The sequence below is a fragment of the Coenobita brevimanus genome, chromosome 97 (genome assembly GCF_032717465.1).
Source record: "Coenobita brevimanus isolate Jiangsu-jjx chromosome 97, ASM3271746v2, whole genome shotgun sequence".
Taxonomy (NCBI): Eukaryota; Metazoa; Arthropoda; class Malacostraca; order Decapoda; family Coenobitidae; genus Coenobita; species Coenobita brevimanus.
The window spans coordinates 52,735,607-52,762,642 of record NC_137050.1 but is presented as its reverse complement, the minus strand read 5'-3'; positions in this window follow the sequence as shown (position 1 = coordinate 52,762,642).

Here is a 27,036-nt window from a genome sequence, read left to right as displayed (position 1 = left end):
TCCCACAAGCTGGATATAATCGTCTGGACACAGCAAATATATGATTAAAAAGACATCTCTGTCAAGCGGTTATAAGATAATCCATTAGACACATACAATTAACGTGTTGGGACTGCAGAATGAAATCAACACTGACCTGCACGTCAATAGTATGGTTCATGGTAATTATTTGATATCTTTATGGTATAGTTACATTACACTTGTACTTAAATATTTCTTACATCAAAGTACAATAAAAATCACATAACATTTGTCAACCGACACGCGCTTACAGCAGAATCATCACAAAATAATCTATATATGAGGCCAAACTTTTCAAAATAATGGAGGATGTACAACAGACACAGAATATACTCGTTAATATTACGAATCTGAATATATCAAAGAAATGTCGAATCAATTCAGAAACGCGTTAATTCAGGCAGGAGTCTGGCTGGGTTTCAGTAGCTTTAAAAATTATTGATCTTCCAGCACCCAATGATCATATGTGGATCAATGATGGCAAAGTAAGGATATATATTCAGGCAAAATGGCGCCAGGAAGAAGTCAGAGGAACAAAGGCCATGAAATATTCCACAAAACAGGCTTGTCCTGGGTTGCCCTACTTGACCTCTCACCATTGCAGCATCCAAACGCGAGCTGCAGCAATGGTCCTGGCACAAAATGCTGCCCAAATGTTCTCCTTGACATAAAACAGCAGCACAGGAGAGTGGCAACAGGTGACCGTGGGAAGTATGGCCATAAACAGTTGTGGAGATTTTGTTAAGCGAATGGGAGATGGCTATTCAGTTTAATTACATAATAAATGTTTGGGGTACAAAAACAGGAGTTACAAAAATATCAGTGCGTTAACCCTTGGGATCAGATTACTTCTCTTATTTTTCCTCTATCCACAAAAATTTATACCGGTACAGCTTAGGAAATACATCTTACATTACAGGGTTACGGAAGGCTATACCTTACACCACCTGTTAAAAAAATCTCTCCTGATCCGAATAAAATAGTCTGGGAATAATAGTTATAAAATAAATTACGCATTATGGCTGAAGGTAATCAAAGGAGAGAGGAGTACACGGGTGTCTAACACAAATATCCGCTTCTCGTATGTGGCCTTGATCTTGTCTACAAACTAATTCAGAAGTTACGTATGCCACTAAAATCCTCCTCCTCCTCCTCCTGCTCCTGCTCTTCCTCCTCCTCCTCCTCCTCCTCATCATCATCATCATCATCATCATCATCATCATCATCCGGTACACTTGCGCATATCCTGCCAGTCTGGAGTTACAACCATCATCATCATCACCATCATCATCCACTACACTTGCACATATCCTGCCAGTCTGGAGTTACAACCATCATCATCATCATCACCATCCACTACAATTGCACATATCCTGCCAGTCTGGAGTTACAACCATCATCATCATCATCATCATCATCCACTACACTTGCACATATCCTGCCTGTCTGGAGTTACAACCATCATCATCATCATCATCATCATCATCCACTACACTTGCACATATCCTGCCAGTCTGGAGTTACAACCATCATCATCATCATCATCATCATCCACTACACTTGCACATATCCTGCCAGTCTGGAGTTACAACCATCATCATCATCATCATCACCATCCACTAAACTTGCACATATCCTGCCAGTCTGGAGTTACAACCATCATCATCATCACCATCCACTACACTTGCACATATCCTGCCTGTCTGGAGTTACAACCATTAATCGAATCCCTCCAGTTTCCCCGAACCACTTTCGGAATGGCCTTACATTTTCTCCATCCTTTCTCTCACGATTCGCTTCGCTTCACATTTCTCTCTCTTATCCAGCATTGTCGCCCGACCTTCCTCTTATCTCCCCCCCCCCCTCTCTCTCTCTCCCTCTCTCTCTCTGTTCCCCCGTTTCTCCTATCGTTCATTTCCTCCTCTCATTTCCTTTCTCATTCTTTCTCCTCCTCCTCTCCTTCCCTTTTTCTCTTCTCATTTCTTCCTCCTCCTTCCTACCGTCACTATCGGCTACGACAAATGAGAGGAGTTTAGGGAAGCTGTGGGGAGGGTAAGGGTGTGGGGAGGGTGAGGGTGTGGGAAGGGGAAGGGTGTGGGGTGGGTGAGGGTGTGGGAAGGGGGAGGGTGTGAGGAGGGTGAGGGTGTGGGGAGGGTGTGTGTGTGTGGGGAGGGTGTGTGTGTGTGTGGGGAGGGTGTGTGTGTGTGGGGAGGGTGAGGGTGTGGGAAGGGGGAGGGTGTGAGGAGGGTGAGGATGTGGGGAGGGTGTGTGTGTGGGGAGGGTGAGGGTGTGGGGAGAGTGAGGGTGTGGCCAGGGTGAGGGTGTGGGCAGGGTGAGGGTGTTGTGAGGGTGAGGGTGTGGGGAGGGTGAGGGTGTGGACAGGGTGAGGGTGTGGACAGGGTGAGGGTGTGGACAGGGTGAGGGTGTGGACAGGGTGAGGGTGTGGGCAGGGTGAGGGTGTGGGCAGGGTGAGGGTGTGGGCAGGGTGAGGGTGTGGACAGGGTGAGGGTGTGGACAGGGTGAGGGTGTGGGGAGAGTGAGGGTGTGGGGAGAGTGAGGGTGTGGGGAGAGTGAGGGTGTGGGGAGAGTGAGGGTGTGGACAGGGTGAGTGTGTGGGGAGAGTGAGGGTGTGGGCAGGGTGAGGGTGTGGAGAGGGTGAGGGTGTGAGAAGAGTGAGGGTGTGAGAAGAGTGAGGGAATGTAAAGACAATGCATCAAGAAGTAAAAGAGAGGGAGTATATCATGTGTACTCCCTTGACAGTGTTGACTGGAAGGGTTGATTAGCTGGGTGAGTGAGGAAGGGCTGAGTTGATTGACAGGGTGAGTGAGATCCTAGAGGGACCAATCCATAAAGGAAAACACAAACACACAAACACATATGCTAAGACAGTATGCTCTATCTCTAAATTCCAAATAGCACAATCGATATGTGTACTAATGTGGCACATAAATAAGATATTAATTTCATTTTAACATGATACTTAAACATTTCATTTCAACGGATACGAGATAAGGAATATAATAAGGGGAATGAGAGAACGAAGAAAAAATTTTATCACGCAACTCGAAATAAAAAAACATCATCGACTTTTCTTTCCACCAATCCTTTCCTTGTACGATCTATCTTTTCACATTTTCACACCCGTTTGGCGCCCCAGTAAAGCTGTATCACAATGCTACAAATCCTACTAAAACCAAGGAGCCACCAGGAACACCATACGGACATCTGCGTAAATATCCTAACATTAAGTTCTTACTAAAGCTGTCACTCGACTGTTCTTCTTTGTGAGGGTCTAATGATAAATGATGCTTGGATGGTATTTCCTTGCTTCATCACACAGACTAATCTTGCAAACCACTATGCAGAATTTCGTTTTCCAAGGTAAAAACCTGATCGTGTGTGCCGGCGCTGACCGGAACTCCCAAAGGGGAGCACCCCCATGTAAGAGGCGGCCGTGCTGGGTCCTACCCTAAGTAAGTCCTGGTCCTGGTGCAGTACTGCCACTATGCAAAACTCTGTTTCCCTAGACGCTCCCAGATGCTCACGGTTGACAAGAAAACGCATTTTATTAGAACCTGCTCCTCTTCCATTCTTGAGAAATACCGCGTCTCATCTACTCTGCGGAGTGGAAAAAGGAGTGTAAATGATGAACCATACAACTTACACCCTTCCTGGTGGATTCTGTATGAGTACAACTTCTTACTGTCAGGTTCCTGGTGACATTATGTCTATTTAACGCTGTCACTACAGGCTAGCGTTAGTTTCTATCGGGTGAGGAAAATCTTAAGCAGTCAGTGGGTTACAAAGCAGATCTATGGAGGATTACAGACGGTAAATGCCAGTGCTTTTCATTCCTTCAGCTTAATGTCTTTTCCGCCTACAGGCACTTCTAAGCTGAATAAAATCGTCCGGTAGCAGCAAACATCAACTAGAAAGAAACGTCATTATAGTGAAAGAGTTACCTTATTACAGCGATAAGGGGTGACAAAAAAAGAAAAGCTTACCGAGTGGAAACAAAAACAACATGAAGTAGAAGGAGAAACAAAACGAAAAGTGGTGACAATGGATGAATGGGCAAGGGAGAGAGAGAAACTGAGGGAGATAAAGCTGTGACGAAGCGAAGGGACGAGGGGAGAGAAAAACAGTGAGACAGTGGAGGGGAGGAGGATGGGGAAGAGGGAGGGGAAAAAGTGAGAAAGAGGGATGGAGGAAGGAGGACAGGAAATAGGGAGGGGAAACAGCGAGACTGACGGGTGACGGAAGGAAGACGGGGAAGGGGGAGGGGAAACAGTGATATGACCGGGGTGAGGAAAAACAGTGGCTTCGGAACTGACTTTCCCTTTATGTGTTCCAGTATACATGAGGGGAAGAAGGAAATGGAAAGGTGCTGATAAATCCCTGACTGACGGAACAATTATCAAGAAATCGTATGCTTTAACAGTGTTAACATTCACGTTATTTACATTACTGAGAACAAATGGTCGGTTATTTATGGCAATACACATGAAAGGAAGAAATAAAAGGAAAAGTTAGTAAAAAAAAAAATCAATATTGTGTATAATTAGTCAAGTTAATACACAAGTCAATTGCCTTCCTGTGTACTCGCAAATGGTTTTTTTGTTTATAGCAGTTACAATGGAAGAAACGAACTGGAAACTGTTGAGAAATCCATGAAAACACGAGCAACACGGCGCATGTGCAGACGTGTTATATAAAAGAATCGTTTCGGTGCGGCTAAATTGTCGTCTTGTTTATGAGACCTTATACAAAAGGAGCAAGATATTAGAGTCAAATTTAATAATACAAAATGACGAAAAAGAAAACGTCGTGGAATTATTTTATTCTTGGCAAGAAACAAGTAACCCAAAGACAAACGGCCACTCCGTACAGGTTTAAGGCGTCTGGATAGAGATCCAGAAGGCCTCATATTAGACAAAGCGAAGAGAAAACCCCAAGACAACCCACTATATCGAAAAGCTAAGGATGAATGGATTTAATTTTGTGGTTAAGCAGCCATAAGTCAAAATCGGTGTAGTGTACCAGTTTATACTTGATATTTGTCAGCATCTGTTGTGCTTGCCTGTACCAGTTTCTGTTCACTTCAATCCCTCTTTTAATTCCCTCTTCTGCTACTGATATCTTTCTTGGGTTCCTTCCTCAAGCTCTCATCTCTCTCTCTCTCTCTCTCTCTCTCTCTCTCTCTGTACCTCTCCCTTCTTAACCTCATAAATTCTCACCCAGCTCTAACTCTTGCCTTTCTCCATCTGCTACAAGTCTCTCCTCCCAACTCTTTTCTCTAAGTAATCAGATCCTTTTTCACTTTCCAAACAAGCCCCATTTTTCGCATCTGAGGCACAAAACTTTCATATTTCAAACACCCAAACATAAAAAACTCGGTCTTATTACTGGAGAACGTTCCCTTAGAGGATTTATGTTTATTTTTGCCTCTGATAATAATTATGCTATTCTGTCTGCCATCCTACTCCAGACAAGAAAATTTATCCTTTCTCTCAAACACCCAAACATAAAGTACTTGGCCATATTACTGGAGGATATTTCTTTTGTGGGGTTGTTTATCTATATCTGCTAAATAATTATGTTATTTCGTCTGTCACCATACTCGAAAGCGAATAATCATAACGCTTAAGACTACTGTATTTTAGCGTCGTTAAAGGAGGTCCAAGTTTAGTACGTGACTCAATCCCTTCATTATGGTTCCATCCTCTTGATATTCTTGCTGGTGTCAGACGGTGTTATTCAGCTTGGGAGAGCCTGCAGGTGAGGGGATTAAGGATGGCCGTGTCTAACCTCACCAGGTCGATAAAATTTTAGAAAGCTGAATAAAGTAAACCAAAAGACTGCAAGACTAAAACAGGAGTGACGTGTTCGGGGTGAAGGGTTAAGAAACATGAAAAACGGGTTAGATTCTGCCTTGATCTGGACATTCACGACAAACACAGACATACAGTGCGATCAAAGGAATAAGTCACGTAGTAACACACACACACACACACACACACACACAAAAGCACAATTCCAATAACAAAAGTGAGTGTGTCTGAGATCTCCAAGTTCAGTCTCTCATTTTTGCATTAATATTTCACCACGGCGGCTCCTTGGGGCCTGGCCTTGCCTCTTGTGTCTGGACCTGGAAACTAATTACAACTTGTGCCAACAACTCGTCCATCAACTTACCAGAGTGAGGCATAGATTGCGTTATTACATCCAGAGGGAAATGTACGAACGGGGTGGAGGGGTTCAGCTTGGGAAATAGCCTTGTTCCACGGTGTGTGTGTGTGTGTGTGTGTGTGTGTGTGTGTGTGTGTGTGTGTGTGTGTGTGTGTGTGTGTGTGTGTGTGTGTGTGTGTGTGTGTGTGTGTGTGTGTGTGTGTGTGTGTGTGTGTGTGTGTGTGTGGTTATGACTTTCACTAACACCTCTACTAGTGATGCCATGCTAGTGAGTGTACGCATAAAGGCTTTTAGTAATACCCTAATTAGTGAGGGTGTTTGGGTCTGACTGTCAGGATGTGAGGGAATGCTGGAGTGTGGGAGTGTGTGTGGCCATGTAGGCTTTCATTAATATCCTAAATAGTAAGGGTGTAAAGGTACGGCAGTCAGGGGATGCATGTGATAAGAGTGTGGGAGTAATTATGGGATTGTTAGCTCTGCCGTAAACAACAGCACAGCACACCACACCAAATCTGTGTTACTGCCACCACCCGCGCTGCTGCCAATCTCCACTACAACTTCAATCGTCTTCTGTATTTTTCCTGGTTTAAGGTTGAGCCAGTTGGGTGAGCGGAGAGTTGGTGCTTGGTGCTGTGGCTGGTGGATTTGGCAGGCGTGGTGTCTCATCAGTTCTCGTAGAAGGCAGCGGAGTGGGCTACGGGATGTGGGAGTGGGTGTATATGGGGTGTGAGTGTGGGTGGACTACTGGTGAAACGGTAAGAATGTGGGAGTGGATAATAATCTGGTTAGGTGACTATGTGAGTGAGAGGGTGAACGTGTGCGACTAACAAGGTGATGAGAAACTAGAGAGAGGCTGAGGATGTGTCAATAGGCGGGGCAGGGTGGAAAAGATGGGTGTGTATGAATAAGGGGGAGGTTGTGTGAAATTACCTTCAAGTGTGTATTAGATGACAGGTTGTAAATGGAAGGTGTGTTCGTGTGACGTGATAAGAAGGGCTATGGAATGTAAATGGAAGGATGAAAAGGGTGTGTGAGGATGAATATCAAATACTGATTGTGTCCTAGAAAAGGGGAGCATGAAAGGGTGACTGTGCAGGAGACGCGATGAAGAAGCAGTGGAGTATGAAAGACTGAAGTTACGTGAGAAATAACGGACTTGTAAACGAACATGTGAGGATGTAAACCTGAACTGTTAGGAAGAAATACGAAGTTGTGAATGTGGATGAAGCATGAGGCTGAGGAAAGGTTGGTTTAAACGTAAGGGGGTGAATACTGGCAGCAAAACTCAGGGGAACGAGACGTTTGTAAAAGAGGAGCGACTGTATGGGGTCGCATCATGAGGGAGAGAAGTTGTGTATGGAATAGGAAGGTGGGTATATTAATCCTATAAGAATACAGTGAATGAAAGAAAAACGTTTCGTACTTGAACAGGGTGAGGATGTGTGGATGAAGGCGTTGATATGTGACTCGGACCAATACCTAGCATCACCACGCCACAACAAGTCCCAAAAACACCACTGCAAACCATTACAAGCCATGCCACACCACACCATACCATATCCTGACCCATCACACCAGACCACTACAAGCAACACCATCTCCCAACGCACAAAACCAGACCACTATAAGCAACACAACACGCCATAATGTGCCTACACACAGAATAAGCGATACGACTCTGCAGCTATGCCAATTACGGGTAGATGTTGTGTCTGTCACCCACTAGTCTTATACAGTATCAGAAAAGCTGAGTATTCCAAAATAGTAAACAAATGTTCATGGTCTTAATTTATACTGTTTAGTTTAACGGAGAAGTTAATGAAATTTTTTTATTCACCATATTCTACACACACACACACACACACACACACACACACACACACACACACACACACACACACACACACACACACACACACACACACACAATGTATACGAGCACACACAACTCTGCCAAGGCTCTAAGTTTTCCCAACAATCTCACCGAATCACTGGCGACCGCATAAGAAATGACATGATCAAATGGTGCCATAAATACCGTTTTCTTATCAGCTGCAGCAGCAGCACAAGTGGCCTAATTACATAAGCCCCTTCACTTCAAGGACAAATTTTAGCTTACTTTTTCGCTGTCACCATACTAGTTTTATCTAATTTAGGGGAGGAGGGATTAAATATAGCCTCAATTAACCCCATATACGAGGCTCTTTCCTAACTTCACATAAATTGGATGGAATTATCAAGAACGTATAAAGAAAACAAAAAAGGCAAAGGATTTAAGGGATCAAGTCTTCAACTCAACACTAAACACAGTTTTCATTATCTTTCCTCTCTAACCACACGTAGTACCAACACGATTTTCCTTTCCTCATCTATAATCCCCTTCACTCCCCGTGTTCCCAGTGTGCCAGCCGCCCCTCCTGCCCCCACTCTCAACATGCATCCTCTCTCCCTCTTATTCCCAACACAACTTCCCTTTCACCCTCATCTCCACAACACAGACGCACCATCTGTGTTCTCTTTTATGGCCATCACATTCTAGCGCTTTACGCTTTCTTTCCATTACCTAAACCAATCCTTGTGGTATTTAGTCACAAGAACTGTGGGTGATTTGGGTTTATTTGTAAAAACATTTCCAAAGTTCTAAAACAAAGAGGAATGAAAAAAAACAGTCACAAAAGTATAACTCTCAAAATATATACAGTACTGAGAACATTAATCACAGAATCTACAAGTGTACCAAATCCATATAAGTGCTACCGTGTCCGTACCATTAATATTATTGTAATTTTTATGCCACTGACACTACAGGATTTCATAAAACATTAATGGAAAAAAAAAATCCTCTTTCGTAACATGAGTTTCTGGTGTACGGAACCCAAGGCCTCCTCTTCTTAAATAACTTCTTTCTCTCTCCTCTCGCAACCCGTCTTCCTTCCATCTCCTCCTCCCATTAATTTCCCTTCAGTGTGCTCCCCAAGGCCCCTTCTTCTCCAAACAGTTGAAACTGCTCTACACTTCTCTCGCCTGATGCTAAAAGTTTCCACGCGGTTTCGCTGCCCGGCTGTGGGCGTTCCAACTGAACATCACTGATAAAATCTTTTTCCGATACTGGGTAAGTACCGGGGACTCTACAAGTCCTGTTTCCAGATCAAGCAAAGAAAGAAAAAGAACTTACTCCAACGTCGGTATGTTCGCGTCTCTCTCTCTCTCTCTCTCTCTCTCTCTCTCTCTCTCTCTCTCTCTCAGAAATCTACAATAATCACCGCATAAATTCTAATGTCACTTGGGGCTGAACAGTGAAACACGGCAGAATCGTCGTCCTGGTTCGGGAGGACATACACAATACTCTGCTTCACTCACTCATCCAAGGCCTGCCTGATGCTTCACAGTACACCGCCCCTCCCTCCACCACCAAGTCTCCCTTCAACACTCAGTATGGGGCAAACAGTGTTACACCCGCTTCCTTGTGATGTTGACATTTCGTACAGTTTTTAAAATATGGGCTTGATGTTTTGAAAATACCCACCATATTTTTTTTATCTTTCCAAAATTTCCTTTAAGTGTATTACGAAATGCTTATTATCATGCTATGTATCGCTGCCCCAAATAATAATATAAATAACCAAAAACCTTCCCACCAATACCGAGGCAAGGTTGATAATTTTACAGAATTATACACCTGGGATGGGTGGCTTTCTGCACAACTCCGAAACTAAAATAGGTGAAGGTCAAAGCTAACTTCTTCAGTAGCCTATACTTTTATGTACTTTGTGTGTGTGTGTGTGTGTGTGTGTGTGTGTGTGTGTGTGTGTGTGTGTGTAATATAAACTGTCACAGATTGTATTAATAATAAATAATGTTATGAAGTATCGTGAAAAGTAAATCAATAAAGGTTGAGGTTTTGTAAAATCTTTGCTCTGAGACTCTCATCTTCCACCAATTGTTTTCAAAATCAAATTACTTCATTCTTGCATGACCCTTAACCGTTCTACTATGACTGGTCCAAACTGTATCAAAACCTTGACCTCTGACCTACTGTTCTCGAAAGCAGTAGGTCACCCCACTGGCTGACCCTCAACCCTTCCACTAAGTTTGGTCATTATCAGATCAAAACTTTGTTATTCTGTTCAATCACAAAGGTACACACGCGTCTGACCTTGTCTTCGTGACCTTGCCGTTCCCTGAAGGTTCTTATAATTACATCTCTTGTTCTTGCCTTCCCCACAACCCTTCCACCAGGTATGGCCTAGGTTAGACGAAAACTGTTAAAGTTGACCTGCCATGTGACCTTCATATCTGACATATCTTGTGACCTTCGCCTTTGATTGACTGTTTTCAGAATCGTATTCATTTGTTCTTACCTTCAACACTTCCATTCTTGCCTTACCTTCAACACTTCCATTCTTGCCTTACCTTCAACACTTCCATTCTTGCCTTACCTTCAACACTTCCATCAAGTCGGGTGTACATCGATCAAAACTGCTCAAGTTTACCTGTCATGTGATCTAGACCTTTGACCTTGCCTTGTGACGGTGGACTGACTGGCTATTTGCAAAATCGAACCCCCTGGTTTGCCTCACCCCAGACACTTCCTTCACGCTAGGATTAAATCGGACAAGCATTATTTTCGGCGACTTTGCCATGTGAACTTAGTTTTAAAAGTTTTTCATATGTAGAGTTAAGGGGAAAAGAAAATACATACAAGGTCCAGGGGTGCAAGGTATTAATGCATAAAATAAAGTGTATGGGATGTTGTGGCCATACCGGTGGATGGATTTTGCTGACTGCCAAACTCAGAGCCATCACTACGCCACTACTCCAACTCCACGCTGCATCAAAGCCCACCTTTGCTGCCACAAAGCCCACCTTTGCTGCCACAAAGCCCACCTTTGCTGCCACAAAGCCCACCTTTGCTGCCACAAAGCCCACCCTTGCTGCCACAAAGCCCACCTTTGCTGCCACAAAGCCCACCTTTGCTGACACAAAGCCCACCTTTGCTGACACAAAGCCCACCTTTGCTGACACAAAGCCCACCTTTGATGACACAAAGCCCACCTTTGATGACACAAAGCCCACCCTTGCTGCCACAAAGCCCACCTTTGCTGACACAAAAGCCCACCTTTGCTGACACAAAAGCCCACCTTTGCTACCACAAAAGCCCACCTTTGCTACCACAAAAGCCCACCTTTGCTGCCACAAAAGCCCACCATTGCTGCCACAAAAGCCCATTTTTGCTGCCAGACAATCCCATCTTTCCTGCCACAAAAGCCCGCTCTTCCGCAACAAAAGCCCGCCTCTGAGCTCAGCACTGTGGGCCATAATTCCAAACTGGCTCGTCCGTCAACCTTAGGCAGAGAACGAGGTAACTTCCGGGACGTGAGCGGCGCGGTACTCTGAGCAATACAGGCAAATAGTCACCTCAGGCCAGAGTGTTGTGTGGCCTTGACGGGGCCATCGCTGGGGGTCAGTGTTGTGTGGCCTTGACGGGGCCATCGCTGGGGGTCAGTGTTGTGTGGCCTTGACGGGGCCATCGCTGGGGGTCAGTGTTGTGTGGCCTTGACGGGGCCATCGCTGGGGGTCAGTGTTGTGTGGCCTTGACGGGGCCATCGCTGGGGGTCAGTGTTGTGTGGCCTTGACGGGGCCATCGCTGGGGGTCAGTGTTGTGTGGCCTTGACGGGGCCATCGCTGGGGGTCAGTGTTGTGTGGCCTTGACGGGGCCATCGCTGGGGGTCAGTGTTGTGTGGCCTTGACGGGGCCATCGCTGGGGGTCAGTGTTGTGTGGCCTTGACGGGGCCATCGCTGGGGGTCAGTGTTGTGTGGCCTTGACGGGGCCATCGCTGGGGGTCAGTGTTGTGTGGCCTTGACGGGGCCATCGCTGGGGGTCAGTGTTGTGTGGCCTTGACGGGGCCATCGCTGGGGGTCAGTGTTGTGTGGCCTTGACGGGGCCATCGCTGGGGGTCAGTGTTGTGTGGCCTTGACGGGGCCATCGCTGGGGGTCGGGGCTCTGTATCTTTTATCGAGGCTCGAGTTGCTGTTAATGATATCGGTAAAAAAGTATCCATTTATGATTTTCTTTTTTTACGATATCCATTAATAAGATATTTACCTCAGCTTTCCACGCTTCAGAGCGGAAATTCTATGTATCAGTAAGAAGTGTTGTAGAAAATAAAAGGCATCTAACATTTTTTATCATTATGGTTTCTTCACGATAAGTTTATTTACTTGACAACGAAATCAGTTTTCTTCCATTTAAAAAGAATGAATTTTACTCAAACCACATTCCCGACTTGGACTAACTTGACTTCTGCCAAGAGTCAGGGGGACGGCCAAGGCTGGAGGCATTTTGTGTCCTGAGTCAAAATTGGGATATTATCGAGGACGACGTAGTTTGCAGACAAAGCGGCTCCTCTCCAGGGCCCGGACAGCTCCTTCACGTAAGGGTCGCTGCCACGGCCATCACATCTTCCACACAATGTCCTGCTTTAACATTACACCACCACTCCTGCTGAACACCACCACACCTTCAGCAAATATTCTGAGGCTGGGACTCAATCGCCACAATTCTCGTGCATAAAAACGAACAATAATTTGCATAATCCAATAAACGCAAAGGGAATGATAATAACTGCATGGAAAATGGTGGGCCTGTGGCTTTAATTTTCTGCTCCCGGTAATAGCACGATCAGAGGCTTTGGTGAGGATGCGGGAGGAAGGAGAGAGAGAGAGGAGGAGGAGGGGTGGGTGAAAGTGGGGAGAACAAAGGAACGTAGGAAGAGGCAGGGAGGGATAGTGGACAGTAAAGGACGGAAGGGAGGGTTATGAAGACGTCAGGGGAGGTACACAAAGTACAGGAAAGGTAAGGAGATATGTAGGTAAGTAAAGAAAGGAGAGGAAAGACAGGTAAAGGCAGATGAGGTTGAGGAACTTGAGTGGAGAAATCGAAGGGCAGCGAGATGCAAGAAGAAGTATGAGAAAAAGATTGAAGAGTCAAAGCCATAAGACATGCACGTGAAAGCAGGAGGTGGTGAATATAATGAAATGTGAGAGATGAAGAGAGTAACAGCTGCTGGTAATGCAAGTAAAAACTGAAGAGAAAATGAGAACTTATAGGAACTGAAAATCATACAAGTCTAAGAAAAGCAGGTGAAAAAAGATGATGATGGTAAACCAATAAAGAATAAGGCACAGAACGTTAGAAAAATTCAAGTGAAAGCAGGAAAAAGGGAACAAAAATAAACAACATGAAAAGGAAGTAAGAGAGGTAAGAAATGGGACTAAAGGCAAAAAATTAGGAAGAGAAAAAATGAATAGAAAATTATAGCTGCATAAAGTGAAAGTGAAAGCAGACGTAGCTGGAAGTAAAAGAATTTGTAAAAGGAAGAGAATGCATTAGAGGAAAAAATATATATACCTGGTATGTCAGAGGAAGAGAAAGGCAGCCAGGTAGAAGATGAAAAGTAAAACAAACAGGGGTGATGGAAAAATCGAAAAGGAAATGGAAGGGGAAGAGAAGGTCAAGCCTTCAAAGCAAGTGAAAGCAAGAGTTGAACTTAAAAAAAGGCATATGAACAACAAGGCAGAGTGGGAAATGGTGGTAAAAAAAGAGAAACGAAAGACGAAGAAAATGTCAAAACCAAAGAAATGCAAATGAAAGTAGGAGATGGTGGAAGTAAGAGAAATATGTATGAGGAAGGGAAAACTACACAGCCATGGAAGACAAAGGCGGACAGGTAAGGAATGTAAGTGAAAGGAGAGATGCAGTAAGTGGAGGTAAGGAGAAGCTGGTGGAGGAGAAAACAAGGAGGGGGAGCAGCGAGTGGCAGTCTGTTACAAGCTAATGAGGTAAATGCAATGAGGTGGATTTTTCATGAATGTAAAGTAGTTGCACAGATCGTGGTAGAAACACCGAGTGGCCGCCAGTCTGTTTGTTTCTTGTGGGAGATTGGCTCCAGGGTTCAATGTAATTAATAGATATTTCTTAACTGATGCCCAAGTAAATTAAGATTTGCTTTATTTCACAAGAATTATTGCTCGGAGTTGAAAGATCAGTTGTATTTCCATGTTTTTATGTCACAAATGAGAACAATAAGAATAGCACTGTTACTCGGTAACAATGTCCAATAACACAATGTAATAATATTCTCCTCCTTCCACTTCCACTTCCACTAAACGACGCGCAACCACATCCACACACACGCAACTAAATACATCAACACTACTACTAATCACTATTGCAGACACCAACTATAACATTAATTCTACCACCAGTACCTAACACCACCACCACTCTCACATAATCTACAACTAAACCATCAGCATCACCAACACTACCGGTCCACTACATAACACAGCTTGCCTTCATCACCATCATCATCCCTGCTGCCATCACCATCACCACCTGACCTCATCACAATAATCACCATCACCTGCGTACAACCCCGTCCCTCCCAAAGCGAATTACTCAATATTCATGGATTTCAAATTACTATCATCTGTATCCGTTCTGTCTATATCATCCCCAGTCGCTGTCATCTTCACTTTTCTTCATCACGGAATAGTCTCCTCCTCCTCCTCCTCCTCCTCATCATCATCATCATCATCGTCGTCGTCGTCGTCATCATCATCGTCACCATCACCACCACCACCACAACCATCGAAAGGAACAGTCGTATACTGTCACTTTCAACGATAAAATGTATCAGTTCCACCACTGTCAAGGGAGCTTTCCTAACACCGCTTCCTTGACGATTAATTTTGTATATCTTTTCTACTGTATGGATAAATTTTAGCATTTGATGTAATCTGCCTCGGTAACATAAGAGGATAATAAGCTGCCGAGGAAAAGGTGTTAGGATTGCTGCTAAGCCAACGAGGGAACGGTTTCATGACTGCCAGAATGACATTAGTGTTGATTTCCCCCGCCCACCAAGAGTGCCCATTGTGCCGCCTTAGCCCGGCCCAAATGACTGGCCTTACCCTGTTAAAATGACGCTCCAACTACCTCTCCTTACACTTGAGGAGCGACTGTGCAATTTAGTTTTATCTGTAGCCAAACCAGTACTGCTGACTGTAAAGGGTGAGTATATTAGTATGTCGTGGGAGGAGTGATGCAGTAAAGAAATGGCTGGAGTTGCTGTTGTGTTTAGGTCAGCATCCCATTAAATGCTGTATCGGAAAATAAACATATGGACATAAAATACCAACACCAATCAGAACATTTGAACTCCTCTACTTTCACGTGCTGGTGAAGATGTTAGTATTTTTTCTTACCTACTGCCTGACGCCTAATTTCATCTGCTGCTAAATCCACCCAGCCTCACGCCTGCCCTCCTCCTCCCTCTCCTACCCAGCCGTGTTTTTAGGCCACTACACCCCCGCCTGTGCCAGTGGTGAAGCTCAGTACCGGCAGCCACACTGATACTGAGGCTGGTACCGGCGGGTTAGTGTCCTGAGAATGAGCATTGCAAGTCTTTAACTCGTCCATTCCGGTGGCAATACCAGGACCTAATGACTATCACGTGTACAATTAAGGCACAGCATCACAAGTGCCAGCATTATTTGGACGCAGTTAAGTATTTACTGTAGCCCCAAAGTTCCTTGCTAATGTTTATGTCGTTGGGTAATAGATATCGTAGTATGCTGCTGACACTCACTCTCACTCTCTCTCTCTCTCTCTCTCTCTCTCTCTCTCTTGCACAACGTACGATCTCTATTTTGCAGAGCCTATCTAACCTGCTTATTGAAAAAAAGTCATACATCATCGTTCGTCACTGTGTGAATTCCTATCACATTTACATAAATATTTCCGTCTTCCTATCCCTTTCCTCTTCATCCTCTCCCCGAATCCATAATGTGCCTCAAACAAAATGTACATCTGTATTTATGATGTAAGCGTTAATTATAACTGAATCAGGGAAATAAAAACGTTGCAAGACTGGAGGGAAAAAACTCCTTGCATATTGACAACTTAAAAAATGAAAAGCGTGAGAGACCTGGGAGTAAGAGAGCCTGTAACCACGTAAATGCCAGATGAACAAAGCATGTACTCTCGCCCAGACAAGTTCGTGTGGAGTGAAAGGGAAAAAAATAAAGGTTGAGTGTGTGTGTGTGTGTGTGTGTGTGTGTGTGTGTGTGTGTGTGTGTGTGTGTGTGTGTGTGTGTGTGTGTGTGTGTGTGTGTGTGTGTGTGTGTGTGTGTGTGGTGTGTGTGTGTGTGTGTGTGTGTGTGTGTGTGTGTGTGTGTGTGTGTGTTTTGTCTATAATCACAGTATACCTAATTATAATTCTGGCATAAGTAGCAGCAGGGATACATGTGGGGAAAATAGTTAGGATGCGGAATGTCGAGAGATGACTGCTTGGGTGCGAGACAGTACATGCAAGGTGGTGCTGCTGAAAATATGGAGTGTGAATTTTGACATAAGGCGAAAAAAAAGTATGAGAAGTTTGCTGTTGAATAAGAGGTGGGAATGATGAGGAATATTCCAAGGCGGTAAGTAGAAAGAGGTGCTTGTTTAATGTGGAAGCTGGAGAGCCTAGAAATGAGACAAGAAATGAGTGAAATGAGGTAGCCAGGGGAAGCGTGGGGAAAACAAAAAGAAGCTAGCGAGGAGATGCGTGGAAAGAAGAACAATACGGGAGATGGGAAGGGAAAGGCGTGGTGGGGCGTGAAGTGAGGATGAAGAGGCGGGGAGACGGGCGTAGGAAGATGAGGAGGATGTAGGGAAAAGGGAGTATGCAGTAGTAAGAAGGAAGAGGATGAGGGCAGGAGTTGGCAGGAAGACACGACAGTGGGAAGAAACGGAAAATGGTGTAGTATGCGGGGGAGGTATTAGGGTTGGAGTGGAGACAGACAGGGAGATAATGATAACGGGGAGAAAGGAGAGACAGATGGGGAAAGGGGCAAAGATGAGGGCGCGAGTAGAGAACATGGAGAAAACGTTGTGGGACTGAAAGGACAATAAAGGTCGAGAGAGGGAGGACGATGAGTGTTAAAGCAGAGAGCGCCAGGGAGAGGAGGCGGCGAAGAGGAAGTTATTTACATATCAGCCAAGAGGAAGTTATTTACGCATCAGCCAAGAGGAAGCGCGATAGTATTGTTCCCAGCAACTTTCAAGTTCCCTTTCAGTAAATCTATGAATTGTCAAGTCATCTCTCTTGTTTAGTAACTGACCACACACACACACACACACACACACACACACACACACACAAACACACACAAACACACACACACACACAAAACCTCCACCCATCCCACAAAAAGGACAATGAGGAGAGCTAAGCCAGGAACAAATCATATACAGAATAAATTACCATGAAATCACTGCCAATTCGACAACAACAGACACTCATCAACTGTGAAATAATCCTTAATGCTCACTGCTCTGATCCTGCCAGAGAAGGATTAGCTTAGCATCAATAGGGCAGGAAGGAGGTGGGGGAGGGGGAGATGATGTTAGTGGAATAATCTGGTAACTACGCCTGTACAATACTTGCCACCTCTCCCTCTCTCATTACCCCTACCTATTCTGTAACACACTATAGCCTACCCATACACGCCTCACCCCTCCAATAATACACTCTTACTTCACCATCTAGGAAAATAAAAGTTTAAGTGACACTGCACAGATGAATGGTGTGACCAGTATTATTAGTAGTAGCCAGTCTGATGTAATCGCAGCAATTGAAAGAATTAATAATTAATTTGACTCACTTTCCCCCTCGCCTTCCTTAACACTCAAATGCACATTCTCACCATTAGTTTTCTTCTCTCTCCCTTCTTTGCTATGACCATCACAAATTTCCTCCGCCTTGTCGAGCATTGTGCCTTGTCTCCTGTCTTTCCCGTTCTCTCAAAATCTTCATCGCTCTCATCTTCTTATGGAGTAAAACTATATTTCAGATACACAATTTTTCATGCTATGCGTTTTTTATCCCTAAATTTTTTTGTCAATATTAAGCTTTTAGTGAATGGAATTGCCTGTTTGTTTAGCGTGGCCGAGTTTGAGTCATTATAAGAGTGAAAGATACTAATCAAAAGGCGAAGCAGTAATTAGAGGAACAATAGGAAGACGAAGAAAGAAAAAAAAGAATGGAGACAGAGGTATAAAACGTTAATGAGGAAGGAGGGTAAAAATGAGTGAAAGGTCTAACTGAACGAGGAACCAGCAATTACAGGGACAAAAGGCAAGAGGAGGAGGAGGAAGAGAGAGAGAGAGAGAGAGAGAGAGAGAGAGAGAGAGAGAGAATTTTGACATGTGGGATATTACTCGCACAGAAAAAGAAAAAATGAAAACCTGAGGGAAATCAAGACTGGAAGACAAGAGAGATGGAGTGAGTAGGAAGTTATGGGGAAAAAATATGGTAAAGAAACTGAGGACAAAGTGGTGAGCGATGAATGGAAACGAAAAATATTAAAATACGATTAAAACGATGTGGTGAAGGACGAATGAAAGGAAACGAAGAAAACAATGAGGAAGTAAAAATAAAAATTACTATCATGTTGTGGCCAAAACAGCGAGAACATCAACTAACATCATCAACAAACATCAATAATTACACAGGCACACTTTCATATAACAGCGAGAACATCAACTAACATCAACAACAAACATCAATAATTACACAGGCACACTTTCATATAACAGCGAGAACATCAACTAACATCAACAACAAACATCAATAATTACACAGGCACACTTTCATATAACAGCGAGAACATCAACTAACATCAACAACAAACATCAATAATTACACAGGCACACTTTCATATAACAGAGAGAACATCAACTAACATCAACAACAAACATCAATAATTACACAGGCACACTATCATATAATTCTCTCATGACGTAAGAATTATAATAGGCAATAACACCGTGGAATTATGCAAAAATTATGACGCACTTGCTCTCATAAAGGAGGCAAAAATAATCTAGCCAGAAACAGTCATTATCAGCCACTTCAGGTAATTACAATGCGGTTGCTTTATTGGCCGATTTAGTTACGTTATACTGTTTAGTTTTTAATATCACTGGCGTCCACGGGGATGTGTAATTTTAGGGGCTTGTGTACATACATTATGAAAAGAGAACCCATTAGCAGTTATTTGTTTTTCTCGAGCATGCAATTTTTCCATCTCATTTTACCGCGTTTCTCTCCTTTCTTCCTTCTTCTCTCAGTGATTACTTTCGTCTCCCCCAGCTCTCTCTCCCTCTTCCTTTACTTCTCTCTCTCTCTCTCTCTCTCATGCTTCTTTTTTCTCTCCCTCTCCCTTTCCATCTCCCCCTCTTCTTTTCCTATCTCCCTCTCCCTCTTCCCTTTCCTCTCTCCCTCTTCCTTTTCCTTTCCCTCTCTCCCTCTTCCTTCTCATCTCTCCCTCTTCCTTCTCATCTCTCCCTCTTCCTTCTCATCTCTCCCTCTTCCTTCTCATCTCTCCCTCTTCCTTCTCATCTCTCCGTCTTCCTTTTCATCTCTCCGTCTTCCTTTTCATCTCTCCTACTCCTCTTTCCTTTTCTTCTCTCACTCTCCCTCTTGCTTTTCTTTTCTCCCTTTCCCTTTCTCTCTCCATCTCTCCCTCTTCCTCTTCCTTTTCATCTCTCCTTTTTCCTTTTCCTCTTCCTTTTCATCTCTCCTTTCTTTTCCTCTTCCTCTCCCCCTCTTCCATTTCCTCTCTCCCTCCCCCTCCCTCTGTCGTGGTGATAATTCCGGGAACGGATCAAATCATGCCTTCACGAGTCACAGGAGGCGAGGAGTATTGGGACGTCTATGAATGCGAGAGCAGCAGGGCGACAAGGTGGAGGACATGCAGGTGGGGGAAGCGCGGAGGGTTGTAAATGATAGGGGATTAAGAGAACAATAAAGAAAATGAAATTAGGGTGAGGGAAACTGAAGGAACTAAGGAAATGAATGCAGATGAGGGGACCGGAGACGGGGTTGGAACTCAGCGGCTGAAGGTGGGACAAGGAGGAGGATGTGGGAGATTATTACTAAAGAATAAGGTAGGGGAAGGGAGCAGTGAAGGAGATTATAGTCAATGAGTTAAGGTGAGAGAAGGAGACTGTGGGGGGGGGGGAAGCACAGGTGAGGAACTGAAGGTGGGGGAAGGGGAACAGTTGTGTGTCTGTGGGATGGGTGGGAGGGAAGCAGCTGAAGAAATGAGGTGGTGGAAGAGAACAATGTGGGAAGTGCAGCTGAGAATCTGAAGGTATGTAGGACAGTGAAGGCGGACTGGAAATAAAGAGAGGGAAAGGATGGGGAGGGAGGGGCTGGAACATGAAGGCAAGGAGTGGATAATTGAGATGTGGTGTAATGAACCCTTCTTTACGAGGTCGTTTGTCATACTTTCTTCGTCCTATCACCAGACGGTTTGTTCGGGTTAGGAAAGCCTTATTAAGATGGAGGAGGTTAAACTGTAGCCTTTATTAACAAGTTCACTACCAGAGCTCCTTTGATAGCTGAACAGAGTTATCTGGTGGTAGTCTAAAATGGAAGATAGATCATCGTAGTTAAGGGGTTACTTGGAATGAATGAATGAATGAATGAATGTGAGATACCGTAAGATATGAATAGATGGTAATTCACTTCATGGATGATCTGAGTGGGTTGGGTCACAACGACAATGAGATTTATAGAGATATAAATGAAGGAACATTAGGAGAATGATAGGAAGAGATGAGCTGAGTGTGGATAAATCTGCATAGTAATGAAGGTTAGTATAACAACATTGGGGAGAATCTGCGAGGGGCAAGGGAATAGGGTGACAAGCTGAATGGCAAGAATTATGAGAGTCGATGTGGGGAAAAGGTGAAAGAAAAGGAAGGAGGAAAGCTGCACAGATGGAAATGAAAGAGGGACACGACTGAAACTGTATAAAGACCGGCCTAAAAACGAATACGACATTAAACTAAAACAATGAAGAGAATATTCTAATGCCTAATAACATGACAGACCTAAGGGTCCTGGGAGATTCTAACATCTTTACATCGACGGGTCTCTCTTACGGTCATTATAATTGTATATCGGTAGCCAGAGAGTAACACTAGATAATTACACCATCCAACCAGTCAATAAATTCAGGCCTGATAGTGTGTACCAGCTCTTGTCACATCTCTAACAGAAGCCTGGCTATACGTTGGTGTCTGGGAAATGGCTGGTGCTGTAACGCCAGGCAGGACAGGGGCAACAGACTCCTGGCCCCTGCTGGTGATGTGCTGTGGGTCTGATGCAGAGCTAAGTGTGTGCTGGCTACTGGTTTAGTGGGTGGGTGTGGTGGGTGGCAGGGCGGTGATGAGAAGGCGTGGTGGGTGGCTGGGTGGTGATGGGTGGGCGTGTTGGGTGGCAGGGTGATGATGGAAGGGTGTGGTGGGTGGCAGGGTGATGTTGGGCGGGTGTGGTGGGAGGTGAGGTGGTGCTGGGTGGGTGTGGTGGTAGTGGTGATGGGAGGGTGTGGTGGTTGGCGGGCATGAGGGTGGTGGGTGGGTGTGGTGATTGGCGGGCATGAGGGTGGTGGGTGGGTGTGGTGGTCTGTGTGGAGCTGGTAGACGGATGGATCTTTACAGTTAGAAGTGGTAAGTGAAGGGGAATAGGGAGTGACAGGGTTGTCCTCAAATACATGTGGTGGACGGAGGAAAGGTCGTGCGTGAACTGGTGTGGCAGAAGAGGTATTGGGTGGCCAGTAAGCGCGCGCACACACACACACACACACACACACACACACACACACACACACACACACACACACACACACATGGAAAGCAAACAAGAGTAGATGGAGGATGGAAGGTCAATTAACGAAATGTGTGGAGAGAAGAACCTTGTCGAAAGGGGTGGAGGGGCAAAGGTGGAATGAGGATGTTATAAGAAGGAAGGAAGGAATAAGAGGAGGGGGAGGGAGGGAGGGAAGGAAGGAAGGAGAGAGAGACGGAAGGAAAGACGGAAGGAAGGAAGGAAGGAAGGAAAGTAGGGAGTGGCAAAGGTTAAGGAATGGTTGCAGTATTGCGGGGATGGACAGGGGTGGAGTAAGGAAGGGTTGGAGTAAGGCAGGGCTGGAATAAGGAGGGGTTACAGTAAGGCGGGGTTGCAGTATGGCAGGGTTGGAGTAAGGAAGGGATGGAGTAAGGCAGGGTTGGAGTAAGGCAGGGTTGGAGTAAGGCAGGGATGGAGTAAGGCAGGGATGGAGTAAGGTAGGGTTGGAGTAAGACAGGTGGGGTAAGGCAGGGTTGGAGTAAGGCAGGGGTGCAGTAAGGTAAGGGTGGTGTGGAGTTAACGTGGTCTGGTGGGGATGAACATTAATGAGGGAGACCATTTGGCAGAGAGAGAGAGAGAGAGAGAGAGAGAGAGGGTGGTTATGATTTTTTTTTTTTTTATGCGAGGAAGAAGGAACCAAAGGCCATGAGCCCGCAGTAACAGTTCCCTCAAAGAGAAAAACAAAATACAATAGAGAGCCAAATTCAAGATCCGATCATTTTGAAATGCCTGGACACACTGCGTTTGAAAGACTGGAGATCATAGGCAGCAGGAAATACAGACAGAGGGAGACAGTTCCAGAGCTGACCTGTTGCATAAATGAAAGACTGGAAGTAACGGTTATCTCTTGCATTAGAGAGTTGGACAGAAAAGGGTTGAGAGTTTGCTGCCAGACGGGTGCTACGCGCCCGTCGTAGAGGTGGAGGAATGCAAGCAGACAGTTCAGAGGAGCAGTGACCATTAAAGTAGCGATAGAAAAGAGATAAAGATGCAACAGTGCGGCGAAGAGACAGAGATTGAAGGGAGTCAGTAAGAGGAGGAGAGTTAATAAGACGAAAAGCCTTTGACTCCACCCTATTGAGAAGGGCTGTATGTGGGGAGCCTCCCCACACATGAGAGTTGTACTCCACACAGGGGTGGATAAAACCCCTGTATAGAGTCAACAATTGTGCAGGGGTAAAGAAAGAGCGGAGTCGGCTAAGCACACCCAATCTCTTGGAAGCAGATTTTACAAGAGATGTAATATGATCTTTCCAAGATAAGTCCCGAGTAAATGAAACCCCAAGCATGTTCAAGGATGATGCAGGATTAAGCTGAATATTATTAAACATTACTGGGTATACCTGTGGAAGATTCTGTCGGGTTGATAGGTGTAAGAACTGAGTCTTAGATGCATTAAAAACCATATTATTTTTACCCCAGTCAGAGATACGAGCCAAGTCAGACATTAGGTGTGCCATAGCCTCATCCCTTGTTTGTTGAAGCAACTGTTGAGATGGGCGTTGCGGGAACCGAATGGAAAGGTGAAGGGTGGAGTCATCAGCGTATGAGTGGATAGGGTTAGATGTACAGCTTAGAAGGTCATTGATGAATAAAAGGAAGAGAGTTGGTGATAGGACAGAGCCCTGAGGAACACCACTGTTGATAGATCTAGGAGAAGAACGATGGCCGTCTACAACAGCGGCTATAGAACGACCAGAAAGGAAGCAAGCGATGAAGGCACAGATAGAAGGATAGAAACCGTAGGAGGGCAGGTTGGAAATTAAAGATTTATGCCAGATTCGATCGAAAGCCTTTGAGATGTCAAGTGCAATGGCAAAGCTTTCGCCAAAGTCCCGAAAGGAGGATGACCATGAGTCTGAAAGGTAGGTGAGAAGATCGCCAGTGGAGCGTCACTGACGGAACCCATACCGTACTGACGATCGGAAAGAAGGTTGTGATAGGAAAGATGCCTTAAAATTTTTCTATTGAGAATTGACTCGAAAACTTTTGAAATACAGGACGTTAAAGCAACTGGACGATAGTTGGAGGGTTGGGAATAGTCACCCTTCTTTGGGACTGGCTGAATGAGAGCAAACTTCCAGCAAGAAGGAAAGGTACAAGTTGACAGACAAAGGCGAAAGAGTTTGCCTAGGCAGGGTGTAAGCACAGAAGCACAGTTCTTGAGAACAACAGGAGGGACCCCATCAGGCCCATATGCCTTGTTAGTACTGAGGCCAGTGATGGCAGAAAATACATCAACTGAAGAAATTTTAATGTCAGCCATGAGGAAGTCAGAGGGGGGAAGTGATGGAGGAACAGCACCGGAATCGTCTAAGGTGGAATTGGAGGAGAAAGTCTGTGCGAAGAGATCTGCTTTATCAGTAGAAGAAATAGCTACAGAACCATCAGAGTAGAAAAGAGGAGGGAAGGATGATGAGGTAAAGTTGTTAGAAAGATTTTTGGCAAGGTGCCAGAAGGAGCGGGAAGAATTCGAGTTGGAGAGTTGAGAGCATTTAGTATGGATGAAATTATTTTTAGTAGAGCGAAGAACAGACTTAGCACGATTCCGGGCAGAAACGTAAAGATGATGTGATTCAGGGGTGGGTTGGCTCCAGTACCTTTTGTAGGCCCTCTCCTTGTTGCGGACAGCATTAGAACAAGCGTGATTAAACCAAGGCTTTCTTGCGTTAGTCAAAGGATATGAGAAAGGAATGTATGCTTCCATGCCCGAGAGAATAACCTCCGTAATGCGCAAGGCACACTCAAACGGCTCCCGGCCACGGAAGCAATAATCATTCCAGGGAAAATCAAAGAAGTACTGCCTGAGGGCCTCCCAGTCTGCGGCTCCAAAATGCCACAGACGACGTTTCCCTGGAGGGTCCACAGGCCGTACCGGAGTGATAGGACAGGTTAAGGTAATAAGGTCGTGATCGGAGGAGTCCAACGGAGAGAAAAGATTAACAGAGTACGCAGAAGGATTAGTTGTGAGGAAGAGGTCAAGTATGTTGGAGCTCTCTCCAATGCGGTCAGTGATACGGGTAGGGTGCTGTACAAGCTGCTCTCGGTCATTAAGGATAGAAAAGATGTAGGCTTGTTCACCAGGTGGATCCGTGAAAGGAGAGGAGAGCCAAAGGTGGTGGTGAACATTGAAATCTCCTAGAATGGAGATTTCAGAGAAAGGAGAAATGGATAGAATGTGTTCCATCGTAGAAGTAAGATAGTCGAAGAATTTTTGATAGTCAGTAGAATTAGGGGATAAGTAAACAGCACAGATATATTTAGTCAGAGAATGACAGGAAAGCCGAAGCCAGATGTGTGTGTGTGCGTGTGAGTGAGAGTGAGTGATAGTGAGTGAGTGAGTGAGCGTAAGTGAAAAAGGAGCAGGAGAAGTAAGTGAATAAGTAAGTGGGTGGGTGCGTGGGTGGGTGGGTAAGTGGGTGGGTAAGTGAGTGGGTGAGTTATTTAGCAGGGTGGGTGAGTTATTTAGCAGGGTGGGTAAGTGGGTGGGTGAGTGAGTGAGTTATTTAGCTGGGGGTTGGGTGAGTGATTAAGTGGCCAGGTGGGTGGATGGCTGGGCAGGTGAGAGTGGATGGATAAATGAATGAGTCAAGTTGATCAGGTGAGTAGGTGTGTGCGTGAGCGTGGGTGGGGGCATAGTGAGTGAGTGGCAGTGATTGGGCAACTGGATGAGAGTGAGGCAGTAGTGTGAAGGAAGGCAGTAGTGTGGATTGTGTCAGTAGTGTGGGGTGAGGCAGTAGAGGGGAGTGAGGCAGCAGTGTGGGGTAAGGCATCAGTGTGGGATGAGGCAGCAGTATGAGGCGATGCTGCAGTGTGGGGTGATGAACCAGTGTGAAGTGATGAAGCAGTGTGGGGTGTGGCAGCAGTGTGGGGTGAGGCAGCAGTAAGGGGTGAGGCAGCAGTAAGGGGTGAGGCAGCAGTAAGGGGTGAGGCAGTGGTAAGGTATGAGGAAGCAGTGTGGGGTGAGGCAGCAGTGTGGGGTGAGGCAGCAGTGTGGGGTGAGGCAGCAGTGTGGGGTGAGGCAGCAATGTGAGGTGAGGCAGCAGTGTGGGGTGAGGCAGCAGTGTGGGGTGAGGCAGAAATGATGCAAAAAAATTGGGTCGGATGGATAATGGTAATGGAGACAGCGTCGGGCTGTAGGGAGCCAGCAAAATACTGAAAGAGGTAAATGTGTGTGTGTGTGTGTGTGTGTGTGTGTGTGTGTGTGTGTGTGTGTGTGTGTGTGTGTGTGTGTGTGTGTGTGTGTGTGCGCGCGCGCTGGTGGGGAGGGAGGGAGTGTTGGTGTGTGTCACAAAAATTACTATGATTTATATACGTTTTACAGGAAGCAAGACATTAAATACAGAGAAATAAGCGACACTGAGTTAAAAGGCACTAATCACGATCAGTAACCTAAGAGGCACAAATGGCATTAATAACCAGGAAAACGTAAATACTGAGCCTGTAGAAGTTGCAGTAAAGGTATATTACGATGACAAAGAAACACACACACACACACAATACCTATATATTCTTAATTGTTTACTTATTTACACCGTATAGTTCAGATGCAAGAGTTACGGTATATAAAAAAATGTTAAAAATGTAGAACCTGAAGTGCATTTCCACAAGTATATCTGGAGTTCAGTTGACTCGTTTCTTAGTCCCCCCTCCCTGCAAAGTTATGGTCTCGGAAGAATATTCTATTCCGTCGCGCACGGAAACAGTCAGTGACCACGAAGTTATTCTGCCATACCCTTAAAGCTGAACAATAATGTAATGAATATATTTGCATAAATGAAAATAATAAAATCACATTACCGACCCTCTAGACCCATGTCACCCACAGCTGACAGTCTGGATCTTTTTCAGATCTTAATTAAGACGGGAACTCTACAACCGTGGCCTATGAGATTCCTGACTAAGTGCCAAAAGGCGAAGGGCTGTACGCTAGGTACCTTTCCCATCAGATCCAACGTGCAGCAACCGTGGACTGTGAAGAGTTAAAGGTGCAGTGGTATAACCCACTCAACAAATAACTGCGTCCACTAAAACAGTAACTAGCAAGGTTCTGACCCATGTTTTTATCACTGGATTTATA